Here is a 22,988-nt window from a genome sequence, read left to right as displayed (position 1 = left end):
AAATATGGGGATATATGTATATGTATAGCTGATTCACTTTGTTATAAAGCAGAAACTAACACACCATTGTAAAGCAATTATGCTCCAATAAAGATGTTAAATAAATAAATAAATAAAAATAAAGCAAGGATCCCCCTTACATACTAACTCTCCAAACTCCACTTATGACCAATCTGCCCTCAATTACATCTCTATCCTTTCATCACCTTCCTATGTCTTCCCTGGCCTGGATTCTGTCTAAATTAAGGCAACAGGCCATGGGATGTTGAGTGTGTCCATCAGCATTTTATTGTTGTTAGGAAACTGAACTGTATCTACCTTTCCCGCATTGGCTTAAAAACAAGATGCATTTGTATTGAACCAACACTTTCCAGGTATAATTTTTTTCTGGAACATATTTTCATTAAACTACACATTTTCGTGTTTTTTAAAAAAAGATGTAAGCAAGATAAGCTGTTTACAATTAGTTAAACACATAGATGCTGTGAAACCTCTAATGACCACAGCATTAAGAATTGCGTCCCATGGGTAGATATTGTAGCTATTGAAACAAAACTAAAGTGACAGAAACCACTAAACTTGTGGTGCAGGCTAACCTATTCCATCCTATTAAAACAATGATGATTGGGACTTGTGGTTGCCAAGGGGGAGGGAGAGTGGGGGAGGGATGGAGTGGGAAATTGGGGTGGGCAGATGCAAACTCTGTATGTAGAATGCATAAACAACAAGGTCCTACTGTATAGCACAGGGGACTATATTCAATATCCTGTGATAAACCATAATGGAAAAGAATATGAAAAAGAATGTGCACATATGTGTAACTGAATCACTTTGCTGTACAGCAGAATTTTTTTTTTAACATCTTTATTGGAGTATAATTGCTTTACAATGGTGTGTTAGTTTCTGCTTTATAACAAAGTGAATCAGTTATACATATACATATGTTCCCATATCTCTTCCCTCTTGCATCTCCCTCCCTCCCACCCTCCCTATCCCACCCCTCCAGGCAGTCACAAAGCACTGAGCTGATCTCCCTGTGCTATGCGGCTGCTTCCAACTAGCTATCTACCTTACGTTTGGTAGTGTATATATGTCCATGCCTCTCTCTCGCTGTACAGCAGAAATTAACACAACATTGTAAATCAACTATACTTCAATAAAACAAACAAAAGAGTATACTGTTGGAAAATAAGCCATTTTCCATTTTTTACAGAACTACAACAAAATATCTTAAAATTTGTATGGAGACACAAAAGGCCCCAAATAGCCAAAGCAATCTTGAGAGAAAAAAACAGAGCTGGAGGAATCAGATGCCCAGACTTCAGACTATACTACAAAGCTACAGTGGGCTTCCCTGGTAGCGCAGTGGTTGAGAGGTCCGCCTGCCGATGCAGGGGACACGGGTTCGTGCCCCGGTCCGGGAAGATCCCACATGCCGTGGAGCGGCTAGGCCCGTGAGCCATGGCCGCTGAGCCTGCGCGCGGAGCCTGTGCTCCGCAACGGGAGAGGCCACAACAGTGAGAGGCCTGTGTACCACAAAATATATATATATATATATATATAGCTACAGTAATCAAGACAGTATGGTACTGGCACAAAAACAGAAATATAGATCAATGGAACAGGATAGAAAGTCCAGAGATAAACCCATGAACCTATGGTCAACTAATCTATGACAAAAGAGGCAAGGATATACAATGGAGAAAAGACAGTCTCTTCCATTAGTGGTGCTGGGAAAACTGGACAGCCACATGTAAAAGAATGAAATTAGAACACACCCTAACACCATACACAAAAATAAACTCAAAATGGATTAAAGACCTAAATGTAAGGCCAGACACTATAAAACTCTAGAGGAAAACATAAGAACACTCTCTGATGTAAATCACAGCAAGATCCTTTTTGACCCACCTCCTAGAGAAATGGGAATAAACAAAAATAAACAAATGGAACCTAATGAAACTTAAAAGCTCTTGAACAGCAAAGGAAACTATAAGTAAGACAAAAAGACAACACTCAGAATGGAAGAAAATATTTGCAAACAAATCAACAAAGGATTAATCTCCAAAATATATAAACCACTCATGTAGCTCAATATCAAAAAAACAAACAACCCAATTCAAAAATGGGGAGAAGATCTAAGTAGACATTTCTCCAAAGAAGACATACAGATGGCCAAGAGGCACATGAAAAGCTGCTTAACATCACTAATTATTAGAGAAATGCAAATCAGAAAACTACAATGAGGTATCACCTCACACCGATTAGAATGGGCATCATCAGAAAATCTACAAATAAATGCTGGAGAGGGTGTGGAGAAAAGGGAATCCTCTTGCACTGTTGGTGGGAATGTAAATTGATACAGCCACTATGGAGAACAGTATAAAAATAGAATTACCATATGACCAGCAATCCCACTACTGGGCATATACCCAGAGAAAACCATAATTCAAAAAGACACATGCACCTCAATGTTCATTGCAGCACTATTTACACCAGCCAGGTCACAGAAGCAACCTAAAAGCCCAAGACAGATGAATGGATAAAGAAGATGTGGTACATATATACAATGGAATATTACTCAGCCATAAAAAGGAACGAAATTGGGTCATTTGCAGAGATGTGGATGGACCTACAGACTGTCATACAGAGTGAAGTAAGTCAGAAAGAGAAAAACAAATATCATATATTAACACATATATGTGGAACCTAGAAAAATGATACAGATGAACCAGTTTGCAAGGCAGAAATAGAGGCACAGATGTAGAGAACAAACGTATGGCTACCAAGCTGGGGAAGCAGGGTCGGGGTGGTTAAAAAAAAAAGAAAAGGAAAAGAAACCATTTTCCATATGTTGAGAACATTCTGAAAAAACACTGTAAATTAATCCAATCAATCATGCTGAAGTAAAGCTGTTAGAAAATGTTGAGAAAAAACAAAACAAAACGATGCTGATTGGGAGTCACTTAATTGATTTCACAACCCATAATCAGTGATGGCTCACCCTTTGTAAAGCAAGTACCAAATGTGGCACCCCTGGCATCACAGGACAGTGATTTTCAACCTGGGCTGAACTACCTCTGGAACTTTTCAAAAGTACAAATTGTCAGGGTCTCACATAGGACCATGTAAATTAGAACAACCAGGGAGTAGTGAGGAAAGTTTCTGAAGCTTTTCCCTTGACAGGTTTAGGAGGCAGCTGGTTAGGGAGAGTGACAAGAACGGGTTCATTTGTTACTGAGAAGTGAGATAAGTGAAGTGAGGGGTGAATCCAGGTTTTGTGGAGACTGAAGCTTGTACAAGTTTAGAGTACTTTTTAAGAAAAATAATATAAAATTAGGTAAGAAAATAACTTTTCTTGTAGAATGAGAAAATTAAGCACAACAAATAACACATTTTTAAAAGCCGGCAAATCTCACAAATATGGAAAAACTCATAAAAATATTTTTATTAACTGCCTTGTGTGGCTCTTAATACTTTCTATTTTATGTTTATTACATTCATACTCTTTGATGTATGTTTAGAGAGAATAGAATGACTAGTTGGTCTTTGCTTTAGCATAGTCGATTGACATTTATTTTTTATTGATGATTGTTGAGAAAAGTTTCTTCCAGCTTCACAACTTATTATTGGAAATGTCACATGAAAATTTCAGATTGCAGAAAATTTCAGATAGTTTTCCAGGGTTGCCATAACAAAACATCACAGACAGCGTGGTTTAAACAACAGAATTTATTTTCTCACAGTTCTGGAGGCTGGAAGTCCAAGATCAAGGTGTTCTCCTGAGGCCTCTCTCCTTGGCTTACAGATGGCTGCCTTCTTGCTGTGTCCTCACAAGGTGACTTCTTGGTCTTTGTTGTCTGTGTTCTAATCTCCTCTTTTTATTAGGACACTAGTCAGATTGGGTTAAGCCTCACCCCAATGACCCCATTTTAACTTAATTATCTATTTAAAGGCCCTATCTCCAAATACAGTCATATTTTGCAATACTGGAGGTTAGGATTTCAACATATGAATTATACAAATTTTGATGGGACACAATTCAACCTATAACATTGTCAAATCTGGAAAAACAGCTCTCATATTTCTTCCATTTATGAACATAAAGATTTCAGTTCATTAAAAATTTCCCTGTGCAGTTGTTGATTGTAAATACTCTGAATTAGTGACACTTTGATTAGTTTCGTGTCTATGTCCTCATATATTGATCTCTTGCTATATCTTTGTAGATGTCAAATAAGCAAAAAGAAAATCTAAACCATTTTCCAATAATTCACCTTTCCTTGTTATTTAGATTTTCAAACAATCTAAACACCTACTTGTTGCTTCTGTTTGAAATTTATCACTTTCTCTTAATAAACTATTGCTTTTAGTATGATTGGAAAAAGATTTTACGGTTCCCTTTTCAACATTAGATTAATTTCAATTTATCTCATCCTCATCTTTACTGCTTTTGTAAAGCAGAAAACTTTTAACCTTTTTAGTTATTTATTTTAAATTTAGTCACTTTAACTTTTCTTAGTTATTTATTAGATACATTTAAGTTATAAAAGAAGCTGTGCTTTATGCCAAAACCATATCAGTAGTTTGTAGTTCCTCACTTAAAATGAAAAACTATTAAACATCTTGCCAAATTGCAGTTGAACTTTGATATACCATTTCCATAAAAATAATAATAATGCACGATGTTTTCATAATTGTGTATACTGCATCATTGAGTATATAATCTTGACAGGAGAGAACTTCTGCTTTGACAAGCTGTAGATGAGAACTGAATCCTCCACTGCCATTTTGCATGTCTGGTGTTGGAAGCATTTTTGCAGACTAACTTCTGTCTCCATGGATTTCAAACCTTGTTTCTCATTGACAGCGCACATGCTTCTGGGGCTGATTGCAACATGAGAGGTTCATTTCTTGAACTGGCTGTATCCTTGCAACTTCACGACGCTAGGTGAGTTGGCACAGTGCGTGGTAGTGGTATTCCAGGAAGCTGTCTCTACACTGAGAGAGCTAGCAGTAACTTCACTATACACGGAAATGACTGTGAGTCATGTAAATATATCCCACTCACCTCAAACTGAAGATCTCCCCATTTCACCTTTCACTTTAACTGGACTCCAGAAGTGCCTGTGGCCACACCAGTGAACCTAAGAGGAAGTCAGAGAGGAAAGAGACAGAGGTCTTCACTAATTGTGGTTAAAATATCTTACTTTTGTAGATTTCAAAATCATATGACGTGTGAATATATTTCTGGGGCCCCTTCCCGGGTTCTGGGAGGGGGTGTACAAGTGAGGGCACTGAACCTTCAGCATCACTGTATTCATGGAAAACTGACCCTGGTTGAAGTATCCAAGAGTTCTACTGTCCCTATACCATAAATGTCACTTAAGATTTCCACCCAGTAGAGTGGTTCCCCAGTGCTTGTCTTCAAGTCAGAGTTGGTTCATGACAAAGGTGTCAATAATATAAAATGAAATGAAAACGATAAAGACAATGTGATATATGCATACCATATATCGTTGTCAACTATTCCGTCTTGAGAAAGATGATCACTTTAAAATGTAATCTTTCCTATTAATCTGGTGTTAAAATATCCTTCCTTATTTGAAATATTGGTGACAATAGAGAGTAAAGTATAACTTATATATCTCAAGTAGCTGAATGAAGTGACCTACTGACTAGACTCTCTTGGTATCATTCACTTGTACATTGGAAGATGTCTGTCAAAATCCGTTTTAGTCTTCTCATCTTGACAGTGACTTATCAAGAAGTCTGCTCCTATTTCATTAGAGTACAGAGAAGTTTGTTTTCTTATTTTTATAGGGCTAATTTTGTCATTAAAATATGTAATTCAAACTTAAAGTTTTACAAAATTATTTGTGGAGTATACTTTTTCTGCTCTTTTGTAGTGTGCCTGTTTAAAACTCTCCTTTATTGATTTGCCAGCATCAGTGCAAGCTAGGATCATTTTAGAAATGTGGTTTTATAATGTACTGATTAAGTCAAAGCTTGCACTATGATATTGTGTCCTTCTACTATTTTCATCCTCTGACGTGATGTTAGATACTGATGAAATGCAGCCCTGCTAAAAACAGCATCAACATTCCTGAATAATGAATCAATCGTTTCCTGATTGGCAACTTGGGCATGTTTATGACATTAATTATCACATATTTTCAAACTTTGAAGATGACTTTGGTATAGCTTCCCGCCCACTCAAACACAGCAGGCATCGATTTACAGACAATACAGACATAATTATAACCCTGACAAACCAGAGAGGATGGTAAATTTCCATTATAACTGAGCACTTTGGCAGTACTCCAAGTGAAGACCCTGACCTACCAAATCTAACCAGTTATTTCTTGTGGGGGCAGATTCTTGCCCCACTCTGTCTCTTCCACAGAAAACACATCCTTTGACATCAGTGAGAGGGTACTCTGCAGAAAAGAGGTTCAAGAATTAGCTTAGCTTGTGTGAAACAATACTTGCCTTGAGTAAACGCATCACTGAGAAATTTATTTATGTTTTCTTTTTTTTTAAACATCTTTATTGGAGTATAATTGCTTTACAATGCTGTGTTAGTTTCTGCTTTATAAAAAAGTCAATCAGTTATACATATACATATGTCCCCATGTCTCTTCCCTCTTGTGTCTCACTCCCACCCTCCCTATCCCACCCCCCTAGGTGGTCACAAAGCACCGAGCTAATCTCCATGTGCTAAGTGGCTGCTTCCCACTACCTATCTATTTTACGTTTGGTAGTATATATAAATCCATGCCACTCTCTCACTTCGTCCCAGCTTACCCTTCCCCCTCCCCGTGTCCTCAGGTCCATTCTCTACATCTATGTCTTTGTTCCTGTACTGCCCCTAAGTTCTTCAGAACCTTTTTTTTTTTTAGATTCCATATATATGTGTTAGCATAGGGTATTTGTTTTTCTCTTTCTGACTTACTTCACTCTGTATGACAGACTCTAGGTGCATCCACCTCACTACAAATAACACAATTTCGTTTTTTTTATAGCTGAGTAATATTCCATTGTATTTATGTGCCACATCTTCTTTATCCATTCATCTGTCAATGGACACTTAGCTGCAATGAACATTGTGGTACATGACTCTTTTTGAATTACAGTTTTCTCAGGGTATATGCCCAGTAGTGGGATTGCTGGGTCGTATGGTAGTTCTATTTGTAGTTTTTAAAGGAACCTCCCTACTGTTCTCCATAGTGGCTGTATCAATTTACCTTCCCACCAACAGTGCAAGAGGGTTCCCTTTTCTCCACACCCTCTCCAGCATTTATTGTTTCTAGATTTTTTGATGATGGCCATTCTGACTGGGGTGAGATGATATCTCATTGTAGTTTTGATTTGCATTTCTCTAATTAGTGATGTTGAGCATCCTTTCACGTGTTGGCTGGCAATCTGTATATTTTCTTTGGAGAAATGTCTATTTAGGTTTTCTTCCCGTTTTTGGATTGAGCTGTTTGTTTTTTTGATATTGAGCTGCATGAGCTGCTTGTATATTTTGGAGATGAATCCTTTGTCAGTTGCTTCATTTACAAATATTTTCTCCCATTCTGAGGGTTGTCTTTTCATCTTGCTTATGGTATCCTTTGCTGTGAAAAACCTTTTAAGTTTCATTAGGTCACACTTGTTTGTTTTTGTTTTTATTTCCATTTCTCTAGGAGGTGGGTCAAAAAAGATCTTGCTGTGATTTATGTCATAGAATGTTCTGCCTATGTTTTCCTCTAAGAGTTGTATAGTGTCTGGCCTTATATTTAGGTCTTTAATCCATTTGGAGTTTATTTTTGTGTATGGTGTTAGGGAGGGTTCTAATTTCATTCTTTTACATGTAGCTGTCCAGTTTTCCCAGCACCACTTATTGAAGAGGCTGTCTTTTCTCCACTGTATATTCTTGCCTCCTTTATCCAAGATAAGGTGACCATATGTGCGTGGATATATCTCTGGGCTTTCTATCCTGTTCCATTGATCTATATTTCTGTTTTTGTGCCAGTACCATACTGTCTTGATTACTGTAGCTTTGTAGTATAGGTTGAAGTCAGGGAGCCTGATTCCTCCAGCTCCATTTTTCTTTCTCAATATTGCTTTGACTATTCGGGGTCTTTTGTATTTCCATACAAATTGTGAAATTTTTTGTTTTAGTTCTGCGAACTATGCCACTGGTAGTTTGATAGGGATTGCATTGAATCTGTAGATTGCTTTGGGTAGTAGAGTTATTTTCACAATGTTGATTCTTCCAATCCAAGAGTATGGTATATCTCTCCATCTGATTGCCTCATCTTTAATTTCTTTCATCGGTGTCTTATAGTTTTCTGCATACAGGTCTTTTGTCTCCTTAGGTAGCTTTATTGTTAGGTATTTTATTCTTTTTGTTGCAATGGTAAATGGGAGTGTTTCCTTAATTTCTCTTTCTGATCTTTCATTGTTAGTGTATAGGAATTCAAGAGTTTTCTGTGCAGTAATTTTGTGTCCTGCTACTTTACCAAATTCATTGATTAGCTCTAGTAGTTTTCTGCTGGTATCTTTAGGATTCTCTATGTATAGTATCATGTCATCTGCAAACAGTGACAGCTTTACTTCTTCTTTTCCAATTTGGACTCCTTTTATATCTTTTTCTTCTCTGATTGCTGTGGCTAAAACTTCCAAAACTATGTTGATAATAGTGGTCAGAGTGGACAACCTTGTCTTGTTCCTGATTTTAGAGGAAATGGTTTCAGTTTTTCCACATTGAGAATGATGTGGGCTGTGGGTTTGTCATATATGGCCTTTATTATGTTGAGATAAGTTCCCTCTATGCCTACTTTCTGGAGGGTTTTTGTCATAAATCGGTGTTGAATTTTGTCAAAAGCTTTTTCTGCATCTATTGAGATGATCATATGGATTTTCTCCTTCAATTTGTTACTATGGTCAATCACATTGATTGATTTGCATATATTGAGGAATCCTTGCATTCCTGGGATAAACCCCACAGTCTCTAAGACTGTCCTCAATTCTTTTCATTCTTTTTTCTTTATTCTGCTCTGCAGTAGTTATTTCCACTATTTTATTTTCCAGGTCACTTATCTGTTCTTTGCCTCAGTTATTCTGCTATTAATTCCTTCTAGAGAATTTTTAATTTCATTTATTGTGTTGTTCGTCACTGTTTGTTTGCTCTTTAGTTCTTCTAGGTCCTTGTTAAAGGTTTCTTGTATTTTCTCCATTCTATTTCCAAGATTTTGGATCATCTTTACTATCATTATTCTGAATTCTTTTTCAGGTAGACTGCCTATTTAGTCTTCATTTGTTAGGTGTGGTGGGTTTTTATCTTGCTCCTTCATCTGCTGTGTATTTCTCTGTCTTCTCATTTTGCTTATCTTACTGTGTTTGGGGTCTCCTTTTCAAAGGCTGCCAATTTGTAGTTCCCATTGTTTTTGGTGTTTGCTCCCAGTGGCTAAGGTTGGTTCAGTGGGTTGTGTAGGCTTCCTGGTGCAGGGGACTAGTGCCTGTGTTCTGGTGGATGTGGCTGGATCTTGTATTTCTGGTGGGCAGGACCACATCCGGAGGTGTGTTTTGAGGTGTCTGTGACCTTATTATGATTTTAGGCAGCCTCTCTGCTAATGGGTGGGGTTGTGTTCCTGTCTTGCTAGTTGTTTGGCATAGGGTGTCTAGCATTGTAGCTTGCTGGTTGTTGAGTGGAGCTGGGTCTTAGCATTGAGATGGAGATCTCTGGGAGAGCTTTGCCGTTTGATATTACATGGGGCTGGGAGGTCTCTTGTGCACCAATGTCCTGAGCTTGGCTCTCCCATCTCAGAGGCACAGGCCTGACACCCGGTCAGAGCACCAAGACCCTGTCAGCCGCTCAGCTCAGAAGAAAAGGGGGGAAAGAAAGAACGAAAGAATGGCAGGAAAAAATAAAATAAAGTTAATAAAATAAAAGACAATTATTAAAAATTAAAAAATAATGAAAAAAAGAAAGGAAGAAGAGAGGATCCAAACCAAAAAACAAATCCACGAATGATAATAAGTGAGAAAAATGATACTAAAACAAACAAACAAACAAAAAATATGGACATACAGAACCCTAAGACAAATGGTAAAACCAAAGCTATACAGACAAAATCACACAAAGAAGCATACACACACACACACTCATAGAAAGAGAAAAAGGACATACATATATATGGAGGAAGAGAGCAACCAAATCAATAAACAAATCTACCTATGATAATAACCTCTAAATAGTAAACTAGGATAAACATAAAATGAGAAACAATTTAGATGCAGAAAGGAAACCTCAAGTCTACAGTTGCTCCCAAAGTCCACTGCCTCAATTTTGGGATGATTTGTTGTCTATTCAGGTATTCCACAGATGCAGGGTACATCAAGTTGATGGTGGAGATTTAATCTGCTGCTCCTGAGGCTGCTGGGAGAGATTTCCCTTTCTCTTCTTTGTTCACATGGCTCCTGGGATTCAGCTTTGGATTTGGCCTGGTCTCTCCATGTAGGTCGCCTGAGGACGTATGTTCACGCTCAGACAGGACGGGGTTAAAGGAGCAGCTGATTCGGGGACACTGGCTCACTCAGGCGGGGGGGAGGGAGGGGCACGGATGCAGGGTGAGCCTGTGGCTGCAGAGGCCAGTGTGACATTGCACCAGCCTGAGGCGCGCCGTGCGTTCGCCCAGGGAAGTTGTCCCTGGATCATGGAACCCTGGCAGTGGTGGGCTGCACAGGCTCCCAGGAGGGGAGGTGTGGATAGTTACCTGTGCTCGCTCACAGGCTTCTTGGTGGCTGCAACAGCAGCCTTAGTGTCTCATGCCTGTCTCTGGAGCTCGTTTAGGTGGTGCTTTGAATCCCCTCTCCTCGTGCACCCCAAAACAATGCTCTCTTGCCTGTTAGGCAGCTCCTGACCTTTGTCCAGCCTCCCTCCCGGCTAGCTGTGGCGCACTAGCCCCCTTCAGGCTGTGTTCACACAGCCAGCTGCAGTCCTCTCCCTGGGATCCGACCTCTGAGGCCCGAGCCTCAGCTCCCAGCCCCTGGCCGCCTCCGGCGGGTGAGCAGACATGCTTCTCGGGCAGGTGAGCGCTGGACAGCACTGATCCTCTATGCGGGAACCTCTCCGTTTTGCCCTCTGCACCCCTGTTGCTGCGCTCTCCTCCATGGCTCCAAAGCTTCTCCCCTGCCACCCCCTGTCTCTGTCAGTAAAGGGGCTTCCTAGTGTATGGAAACTTTTCCTCCTTCACAGCTCCCTCCCAGAGGTGCAGGTCCCATCCCTGTTCTTTTCTCTGTTTTTTCTTCTTCTTTTACACTACCCAGGTACTTGGGGAGTTTCATGACTGTTGGGAAGTCTGAGGTCTTCTAACAGCATTCAGTAGGTGTTCTGCAGGAGTTGTTCCACATGTAGATGTATTTCTGATGTGTTTGTGGGGAGGAAGGTGATCTCCACGTCTTACTCCTCTGTCATCTTGAAGGTCTCCCCTATTTATGTGTTCTAACTTTGACAGTGTTTTAATTTTTGATAGAAATAGTTTACTTTGTCATGGTCTTTTGTACAGTACAGTCTCTTCTGAACATTCTGCATGTGTGCATGTTAATTTGCTGTAATTTCCATGTCCACTGATTTGGTGCCCACATCTATTCTGTCTGCCAATCTGCTCCTGTTGCCACCTCCACACCAGAACACAGAAGGGCCACAGTCCCAGTAGAGGTGGGCATTTCACTAATGCTCACTAGGTGGTAGCAGAAGGAGTAGTCACAGGAGGTGGGGGCTGGAAAAAAGAGCGTTGAGACAGCAGATTGGAAAATACTACCATGGGCTTTCACTCAGTGAGATCTACCATGTGAATCATGTTAGAGTTACATGCCAGGACATTTTATGTGTAATTACCTTTTCTATAGAGAAAGGGGGAGAAACCTAATAACAATAATAGTATTGGGTTTGCCAAAAGGTTTGTTTGTTTGTTTTCCATAAGATGGCTTTAGTAGCACTTAGTTGTCTTTAACTTCATTCAAAAAAATTTTGTTTGGGACTTCCCTGGTGATACAGTGGTTAAGAATCCACCTGCCAATGCAGGGGACACGGGTTCGATCCCTGATCCAGGAAAATCTCACATGCCGTGGAGCAACTAAGCCCCTGAGCCACAATTACTGAGCCTGCACTCTAGAGCCCGCGAGCTACAACTACTGAGCCCACATGCCACAACTACTGAAGCCTGCACACCTAGAGCCCATGCTCCACAACAAGAGAAGCCACCTCAATAAGCTCGCCTAGCGAAATGAAGAGTAGCCCCTGCTTGCCGCAATGAGAGAAAGCCCCTGCGCAGCAATGAAGACCCAATGTAGCCAAAAATAAAATTTAAAACTTTAAAAAAACAATTTTGTTAGATTGTATGTGACAGCTGTCATATCAGCGTGCATTTTAAAAAAGACTTATCAAAATCGGTGAATTTTTGTGTAGCCATTTTAATATTGAAGATGGAAGGAAAAAAAGCAACATTTTCAGCATATCATGCCTTATTATTTCAAGAAAGGTAAAAAAGCAACCGAAATGCAAAATAACAGATTTGTGTAGTGTATGGAGAAGGTGCTGTGACTGATCAAAAGTGTCAGTAATGGTTTGAGAAGTTTCATGCAGGAGATTTCTTGCTGGACGATGCTCCATGGTCGGGTAGACCAGTTGAAGTTGATAGCGATCAAATTCAAACAATAATTGAGAACAATCAACGTTATACCATGCAGGTGATAGCCGACATACTCAAAATATCCAAATCAAGTGCTGAAAATCATTTGCAACAGCTTGGTTATGTTCATCGCTTTGACATTTGGGTTCCACATTAGTTAAGCAAAAAAAACCCTTTTGACCATATTTGCACATGCGATTCTCTACTTAATGTAATGAAAAGATCCCGTTTTCAAAACAAATTGTGACAGGTGATGAAAAGTGGAGACTGTACAATAATGTGGAACGGAAGAGATCGTGGGGCAAGCGAAATGAACCACCATCAACCACACCAAAGGCCGGTCTTCATCCAAAGAAGGTGATGTTGTGTATATGGTGGGATTGGAAGGGAGTCCCCTATTATGAGCTCCTTCCGGAAAACCAAACAATTAATTCCAACAACTACTGCTCCCAGTTAGACGAACTGAAAACACCACAAAAAGCGTCCGGAATTGGTCAACAGAAAATGCGGGAGACAAGCTTCAAGATGGTGGAAGAGTAAGACGCGGAGATCACCTTCCTCCCCACAAATACATCAGAAATACATCTACACGTGGAACAACTCCTACAGAACACCTACTGAACGTTGGCAGAAGACAGACCTCCCAAAAGTCAAGAAACTCCCCACGTACCTGGGTAGGGCAAAAGAAAAAACAGAGACAAAAGAATAGGGACAGGACCCACACCTCTGGGAGGGAGCCGTGAAGGAGGAAAGGTTTCCACACAACAGGAAGCCCCTTCACGGGCGGAGACTGCGGGTGGCGTAAGGGGAAGCTTCGAAGCAACGGAGGAGAGCACAGCAACAGGGGTGCGGAGGGCAAAGCGGAGAGATTCCCGCACAGAGGATCAGGGCCGACTGGCACTCACCAGCCCGAGAGGCTTGTCTGCTCACCCACCGGGGCGAGCAGGGCTGGGAGCTGAGGCTTGGGCTTCGGTCGGAGCGCAGGGAGAGGACTGGGGTTGGCGGCGTGAACACAGCCGGAAGGGGTTAGTGCGCCACGGCTAGCCGAAAGGGAGTCTGGGGAAAAGTCTGGACCTGCTGAAGAGGCAAGAGACTTTTTCTTGCCTCTTTGTTTCCTGGTGCGCGAGGAGAGGGGATTAAGAGTGCTGCTTAAAGGAGCTCCAGAGACGGGCGCGAGCCGCAGCTATCAGCGCGGATCCCAGAGACATTCCATCCAAAAACAAGAGATTACACTTTCTTCTCAAGTGCTCATGGAACATTCTCCAGGATAGATCATATTTTGGGTCACAAATCAAGCCTTGGTAAATTTAAGAAAATTGAAATCGTATCAAGTATCTTTTCTGACCACAGCGCTATGAGACTACATATCAATTACAGGAAAAAATCTGTAAAAAATACAAACACATGGAGGCTAAACAATACACTACTTAATAACCAAGAGATCACTGAAGAAATCAAAGAGGAAATCAAAAAATGCCTAGAAACAAATGACAATGAAAACACGACGACCAAAAACCTATGGGATGAAGCAAAAGCAGTTCTCAGAGGGAAGTTTATAGCAATACAATCCTACCTAGAGAAACAAGAAACATCTCCAATAAACAACCTAACCTTACACCTAAAGCAATTAGAGAAAGAAGAACAAAAAAGCCCCAAACTTAGCAGAGGAAAGAAATCATAAAGATCAGATCAGAAATAAATGAAAAAGAAATAAAGGAAAAGACAGCAAAGATCAATAAAACTAAAAGCTGGTTCTTTTGAGAAGATAAACAAAATTGATAAACCATTAGCCAGACTTATCAAGAAAAAAGGAAGACTCAAATCAATAGAATTAGAAATGAAAAAGGAGAGGTAACAACTGACACTGCAGAAATACAAAGGATCATGAGAGATTACTACAAGCAACTATATGCCAATAAAATGGACAACCTGGAAGAAATGGACAAATTCTTAGAAATGCACAGCCTTCCAAGACTGAACCAGGAAGAAATAGAAAATATGAACAGACCAAATACAAGCACTGAAATTGAAACTGTGATTAAAAACCTTCCAACAAACAAAAGTCCAGGACCAGATGGCTTCACAGGAAAGTTTTATCAAACATTTAGAGAAGAGCTAACAGCTATCCTTCTCAAACTCCTCCAAAATATAGCAGAGGGAGGAACACTCCCAAACTCATTCTACGAGGTCACCATCACCCTGATATCAAAACCAGACAAAGATGTCACAAAGAAAGAAAACTACAGGCCAATATCACTGATGAACATAGATGCAAAAATCCTCAACAGAATACTAACAAACAGAATCCAACAGCACATTAAAAGGATCATTCACTATGATCAAGTGGGGTTTATCCCAGGAATGCAAGCCTTCTTCAATATACGCAAATCAATCAACGTGATACACCATATTAACAAATTGAAGGAGAAAAGCCATATGATCATCTCAATATACGCAGAGAAAGTTTTCAACAAAATTCAACACCCGTTTATGATAAAAATCCTCCAGAAAGTAGGCAGAGAGGGAACTTTCCTCAACATAATAATAATATTAATAATAATAATTTGAATCTTATAGTAACCCTGTGAAGTAGGCATAAAAGGCATTGTTATTATTCACTCCACCTCACCTCTGAGAATGAGATGACTGAGGTTCAGAAAAGTTAAATGGTTTACTAAAATTTACAAAGCTAAGAATGTGGTATCATCGTCATCATTGTCGTAGCAGCTACCATTTGTCTCATACTTATTATATGCCAGGCGCTGCTTTATGTGGATAGTTCTTTTAACTTAAGATAGCATTTTGCTGAGACAAAAATAACCAAAGGTGTGCTCCATTTTCACTATATAAAACTGCCGTTTGTAACAGTGAATGTCAGACATTCAAAAGCAGCTCTGCAGTCTATTTGATGTGAGAAAGCCGAATATCAGATTTACATTTCCTGAAAGCAACGGTTCCTATGGCCTCTTACCTCATAGTTAAACCTACTTTAAAAAGACTTTTGAGAAAAACATTTATTTAAATTTGTTGTTCTGTCCAAACTCTTTCATTCATCTCTCAGTTGAGTTGATGAATCTCATGATTTCGTGCAGAATTTGTAGACAAAAATGCAACAAATACATGTTCCCATTTAAGGTTGCCTTTGTCCTTTAACATAAAGCAGTAGTTCAGGCACTAACATGAAAATAGTTCAATTATGCAAAGAGGCCCAAAGGAAAACTTTACGGTTGATTTTCTGAAGGTTTGCTCTCTCTGCTGTGAGTAGGTTATTCCACCTAAAAATACATTGGAACTACTCATATAATTTCAGGATGAAGAGATAACTTTACACTCTTCCTTTGGATCTTGGTGTGTTAAAACATTATAATATATAAAAACAGAGATACTTTACTTCACCAAGCACCAGCTCGAAATGTTTAATTTCAACATCTTGTTCACTTATTGCAGAAGTCAGCACATCTGTAGCAATCATGTCACCACTCTCTCAATCCTGGGGGCACATTGCTAATTGTGAGAAACATGTGCTTCCGCTAAATCAGGACTCAAAGCAGCCTCCAAGCTTGTACTCTAGCCAATACTAATCAACCCCAGTTGGCACCTACAAAGAAACCTAAATCTGAATAAGATCAGCTATTGTATCAAAGTCCACATCCTGGTTGAGATATTGTATTACAGTTTTGTGGGATATTACCGCTGGGGAAAACAGAGTGAAGGGTACTCCAGAGCTATTTTTACTGACAAAACAAGGTTTTTCCCTACACCAACCAATTCTCCTACACCAGCTGGATGTCATGCAATTCAATTCAATTCTGACACTCTTACCTGAGGTTAGCATCAGATCCCACAAATGAAGGGCTCAGTTTCATAAGTTCAACCCACTACAGAAACCAATCACAAGTCCCAGGACTCCCATAAGTTCTGGCTGAACAACTCTAAGTCAGGGGTTCCCACGACCCTCTCCTCAGGTTCGATTATTTGTTAGAACTGCTCACAGAACTTAGGCACCATACTTACTGGTTTATTATAAAGGATAGAACTCAGATGAAGCCAAATAGAAGAAATGCATAAGGCAAGGTATGGGAACGGGGTGAAGGGAACTTCCATGACCTTTCTGGGTGTACCACCCTCCCAGTACCTCGATTTTTCACTAACTTCTGTGAACCCTGTGATTTACTGGTATTTATGGAGTTTCCATTATGTAGGATGATTAAGTCATTAGCCATTGGTGATTAGCTCAATCTTCAGCCTCTCTCTCGTCTCTTGAGATTTGCAGCGCTCTAATCATGCCTTGGTCTTTCTTGTGGCCAGCATCCAGCTGAAGCTATCCAGGAGCCCCCAGCCCCCAGCCATCTCATCAGTGTACAAAACACACACAACTCCCTGGGAAGATCCAAAGGCGTTAGAAGCTGTGTGCCAGAAATCGGGGACAGAGTCCATGTATTATTTCTTACTGTCGCAGACACACGAGATCTCTGTTTTATTTCTTACAACTGCATATGAATCGACAGTTACCTCCAAACAAAAAGATGACTTTAAGAAATCTATTTGTCACTTGGGATTTGCAATACTTTCAAAGAGAATCTCTCTAATGTGATAACAGAATGACCATTTTCATTAAATCAGACAGTTGTAGAGCAGGCAAGGCACTAGCTCGTCTAGTTCAGCTCCTTTACTGCAGAATGAAGAAACGGAGGCCAAGGGAAATTAAATGACTGTTGCTGTGATGCCAGAATCTGTTTGTACACGTAATACCTTAAGTGGAAAGAAGAAGGAAACTGACCTTTGTTAGGTGATTATTTTGTGGCAGACACTGTGCTAAAGAAGTTTATATACATGATCCCGTTTTACTTCCCAAGAATTCTTGTAGGTATTATTTCCATTTTACAACTGAGGAAATTGAAGCTTGTCATAAGTCATAAAATTAGCAAGGGACGGGGCCTGGATTCAAACTCCTTGTGAATCTAGAGCAGTCAGTTTTCTGCTACACATTTTAAAACTTTCCCTACTAGAATCCATTACAAAAAATAAATATTACGTTGTAACCCAAATACACATACAAACTGAATCGTTTTTTTTTCAAATACCCTTACTATGTATGATGCTCTGTTCTATTCTTTCATGAAAAATACACTAAAATTGATTTTATGATCCATTAATGGGGGTTGCGACCTACAGTTTGAAAAACACAGCATGTTATTTTCCCTTTCCTGTGACCATTCCATTAATATTGTGGAAGAATCTTTCTTTTCCATGCTAACCAACAGTCCTCTTTTTAGCTTTGCTCAGATCTTAGGAGCCAAAATTAAAGGGGAAGTTGTCTTAGTTAGTCTTTGCTCATTTAAATTTATAATAGCTCGTGCAAAACATCATAGCATAATTCTTCCTGTGGCTTTAGGCATTTTACCACCCACATCCCGTACTTCTCTCTCTCTCTCTCTCTTTCTCTCTCTCTCTCTCTCTCTCTCTTTCTCTCTCTCTCTCTCTTTCTTCCTGGCTACGTCCCTGTGAGGGAGCAGATAGACCCATTCAAATTGAACCCTGTCATTTTCTGAACTGATAGGTGGTTTGTTGTTTGAGGAGACTCCAAGGCTATGTCTATAAGAGGCAAATGTAGGCAAGTTATCCACTGATTTACATTTGGCTTAAAAACTTCTCTGAGTGGGTGTGTTGGGTGGTAGTAGTGGTGGAGTTGGCCTACGTATCATTTACCCTGGCACTCCTCCATAGGGCAGGGTGTGCTTGGGTGACCTGGCATTCCCAGCTCATTTCCCGGTGGATGCCATGATGTACCTACTGGGGACACCTATATCACCCATTTACAACCCTTCCTTGGGTAATGATATATCAGGGCCTTCAGTTTCCTGGCCCATGTGGGATTACTCTGAGAGCCCAGAAATGCCATAGGTCTGTCAGTGGTTGTGTTAGATTTTGATAACTGCTGGAACTGATTTAGCCTCCTGGGTGTCAGGGACTGAGTTAAACACGTCACACACATATCTTGTTGAATCCTCAGAGCAGTCCTATGATGAGGATATTATTACATCACTTCATATTAGCCAAAAGGCTAGGTAGGTAGGTGACTTTCGCTCAGTAAGCACTTAAAGGGCAGGGAAGGGTTGCATTAGAAAACGTAATGGGAAAGGAAGGTGTAGAGATGATATTTATACACAGACACACACACACACACACACACACACACACACACACATATCAAAAATCAAGTTTTGAGGCGTTTTGGTGTCCAAGTTAAGCCTGTCCTGCTTCCTTCCTTTTCTGGCCTTGATCATCTGGGCTCTGTCATCATCTGTTTCAGCCAGCACGATGACAATTTAAATCCTAGAATCTGCTATGCTTGGCTCTTCTCATTTAGAAAAGAAGATTGAAATTGGCTCTTAGATCTGAGCTTACTTTTCCGTCACAGGCAGACTCAACCTTCAGGTGGAAGATAGTTCAGTTTTCCTGTTGGCCGTGGTTCTCAAATACCAGTGCACACAGGAATAAACTAAGAAACATCTTAAAATGCAGATTTCTGAGCTCTGCTTAGTTAGATTTTGAGATCCTTGAGATCTGTATTTTAAACAAATTTAGATTTAACAGTGTGAATCGAGGTGATTCAGATTCAAGTGACCTAGGAGCCACATTACGAAAAATGTTAATTCGAGGTCTTATGAGATGTACGCAGGAGTAATCCACACTGTGGGCTTGCTTCCTTGTTAGTCCCATCTTCAAAATTGTCTTAGGGAGGACCTCAAATATTTTGCTAAAGACAATAACTATAATATACATATAATATTTATTAATATTATATTTATTCATAACAACCATAGATAGAGAGTTAAACAGTGCTTCCAAGCTACCTAGAAGTGTTCTCAGCCATATCTAATCAACCAGGATACAGGTCCCCTGCAGAAATGTGGGGTTCTCCAGCATCAAGGCTGGAGAATCTTCTCTGTCTGTGCAGAGATTATTCGTGCTCTTTCGTATCCACATGTTCCTCCACATTTCCCAGCTTCCCTTGGAGTTGGTTTGGCCCTGTGACTGGGTCCTGGCCAATGGAATGTGGACAAAAGTAAAGAACCATTTCCAGGCCTGATTCCTAAAATACCCAGCATAGTCTTTCACTCTCTTTTTCTTTCCTCCCCCAACTTCAGATAGGTAATGCCAGGGTGAGATTGAAGCTGCAAGATGATAGAAAAATAGGATGGAAACAGCCTGGGCTCCTGGGTCATTGTCTACAGGAGAGCTACTTTGAATTGTGACACAAGCAACAATAAGCCTCTATTGTACTAAGCCCCCACATTTGGGGCTAATTTATTTTAGCAGCACTGTCTAACCTCTCCTAACACTGCTGTTATTAACAACTGATTGATAGTCATGATGGAAATATTTCCTTTACTTTGGCAGAACAGACTAATTTGAACTGAACTCCCCATTGTACCAATAACCTAGCAGAACAAAGCCTGGGCAATCTTACCATTGCCCCTTCAAACCAATAGCCCACACAGAACTATTCCAACCAAATATTTGCTGAAAAGTATAAAAGTTAGTCCTGTTTAGCATGCAAGGAATAGCTACCCACTTTTTCTTTTTTCTTTTTTTTGATAGATAAGAAGTGGATTTATTTAGAGAGAAACACAGACAGGGTGTGGGCCATCTCAGAAGGTGAGAAAGGTACCAGGGTATGGGGTTGTCAGTTTTTATAGGGGTGGGTAATTTCATAGGCTAGTGAGTGGGAGGAGTATTCCAGCTACTTTCGGGAAGGGGGGGGATTTCCAGGAATTGGGCCACCGCCCACTTTTTGATCCTTCTGGTCGGCCTTGGAACTGTCATGGCGCCTGTGGGTGTGACATTTGGCTTGCTGATGTGTTACAGTGAGGTATACTGAGGCTCCTCAAGGTCTAGTGGAAGTCGACTTGTCCACCATCTTGGACCCATTTGGTTCCAATCAGTTTATGTCATGTCCATGGGCTATGTCATTCTTTCAAAGGCTATGCCCTGCCTCCTTTCCCCCAGTTTCATTCCCCTCTCAGAGATTTTACTCCCATATTCTTATGGGAAGCAAAAGGGCAATAGTCCGTCTTCTGTAACTACTTCAAGGCTGAGTAGGGACATCGACTCTGCCTGTCAGGGAGTAAAAATCTCTGGATGCCTGACCTAGGGGCCCCAAGGGCAGGACAGCTTCTTGTTTTGAGTTGTTATGGGTGGAATCCTTGCATGGTCATCATCTTGATGTGGAACTGGTTGTAACTGCTTCCACAGCCTTTCTATGAATCTCCCTGATGACGAAGTGCTTTTTGTAAGAGCATAGAGTACAAGAATAACTATAAATGACAAAAGACTTAAAAGACATAGTTAAACATCTGATTACAGTGTAATCAATAAACAAACTTGGTTACAAGTTTCTGGCCCTATGCCTCAAACTTGATCACAAACCAACCTTTTCTTTACTGCTTCATCAACAGAAAATTATGAACTCCCTCAAATCTCAGAAAGAAATGGTGTCCATGAATTAAATGGTTCTTACAATCAACAGCTGCTACATAATCTATGGCAAAATAGAAACTAACACGGCATCTGAAAAGATGAAAAATAATGAAAACCTAAGAAGGTACTGCTACCACTCATCGAATTTCTTAAGAATGTGATCACTTAACTTGGCGCATTATCTTTCCCATAAATGTTGAATGTTGACTTTATTTGCTAAACTGAGAAAAATTGGTTTTCTTTCTGTGTGTGCTGGAGCAGTGTTTTCCAGATGCCCGTCATGACCTGTCAATTCGGGGAGTTGAAACAATTATAAGCAGCATTATAAAAGAAACATAAGAGACATTACCGAAGTGTGTCACAAATAGTAAGGGTAAGTATTATATTTTATGAAAGTTGTTTCTGATTAAGCACACACACGCAATTCTTGTTATCAAGGTAGTTATGCTTTACTTAGTTGCCTTGAGCAGTGAATTAGCAAATACTGAACAATTGCTCCCAGAAGACATTCAGGGTTAGGTTCCTGCAAATCTCTGGTCACAATATTTTCATCCACTGATCAATACATAACCTTGTTTTATGTGTGTTTCTGTTTAAAGACACCTTATTAATAAACACGTTTTATTTATTCATTGACATTAAACTCACGGCCAACAGCACTATAACTTATGCCTTAACAAAGCTCATCTAACATGTATTTCCTCCATATGACACATCACAGCCTTTCTTGCACTCTGGAACACTAGATAGCACTTCAGCACTATGCTTGGGAGCTATTTTAGGCAATGAAATCACCAACAAAAAGCACAAAATACAAAAATGTGGCACTAAATAGACCAAAAAGGACACTCTTACAGTATGAGAGTTGAAATTAGAAGGCTGTTACCTTGTTTGACCTCAGCTAGGAATTTGCATATAAGGCAACTCAATTTTTTTGATGCTCTCTGCAAGCACATGTCCTCGATTGACCATAAAATGACTGTAAATATTGATTTTGGGGTTACAAATAAATGTTAGCAAGTTAGTAAATTAGCAAATACGGAAACTGAGCAGGATTGACGATCAAAGCTGCTGGATATTGAGAGATGGCCTCAATTAAAAGTAGAATGATTTTATGAATACATTTATATTAATAAATATGTGCTACAAAGTTTATATATAAATAATATTAAGAGATACTATAGGTAAGACCTGTAAATTCTGTCACATAATAGGTAATTAACAGAAATGCCACCGATGGTTCAAAGAATGGAGCTCCCGTAATGGCAGATTACCTGTGTCCCTCATTTTCTCTGAAAATCTGCTGACTAAATATGATTGGTAGCCAAAGATGTACAATTGATCTTAGAAGAGTTCTATTACAGCCAGGAGTAGTTGCTCAGATTCAGAGAAGGTTCAGTTGTGGCAGCTCTATCTAAACACTTCTACAGTCTAGACCTAGTCTTTTATTTTCTACAGAACTGGTCTGGGAGGTAGTGGGATATGAGATTAGGGATCTCATTAGGGATGTGATTTTATTCATACAACATTTTGGATAAGGTAAAACGATAAGGACAGAAAACATATCAGTGGTTGCTAGTTGCTTTTTTTTTTCCCAACTATTTCTTTTAGATCTATCCATGTTGATATACAGAGTTCTAGTTCATTCCTTTTTAACTGCTACATAGTTATTCCATCATATAAATATATCATTCTTCATTTATCTGGTCCCCTACTGATGGACGTTTAGGTTGTTGCATTTTTTGCTAACACAGCAAACAGCAAAATGAGTATCATTGTGCGTATTTTTCAAAATGAAAAAAAAAAAATTTAATTTAATTTAAG

The sequence above is a fragment of the Pseudorca crassidens genome, chromosome 4 (assembly GCF_039906515.1).
Source record: "Pseudorca crassidens isolate mPseCra1 chromosome 4, mPseCra1.hap1, whole genome shotgun sequence".
Classification (NCBI taxonomy): domain Eukaryota; kingdom Metazoa; phylum Chordata; class Mammalia; order Artiodactyla; family Delphinidae; genus Pseudorca; species Pseudorca crassidens.
This window is presented reverse-complemented; position numbering follows the sequence as displayed.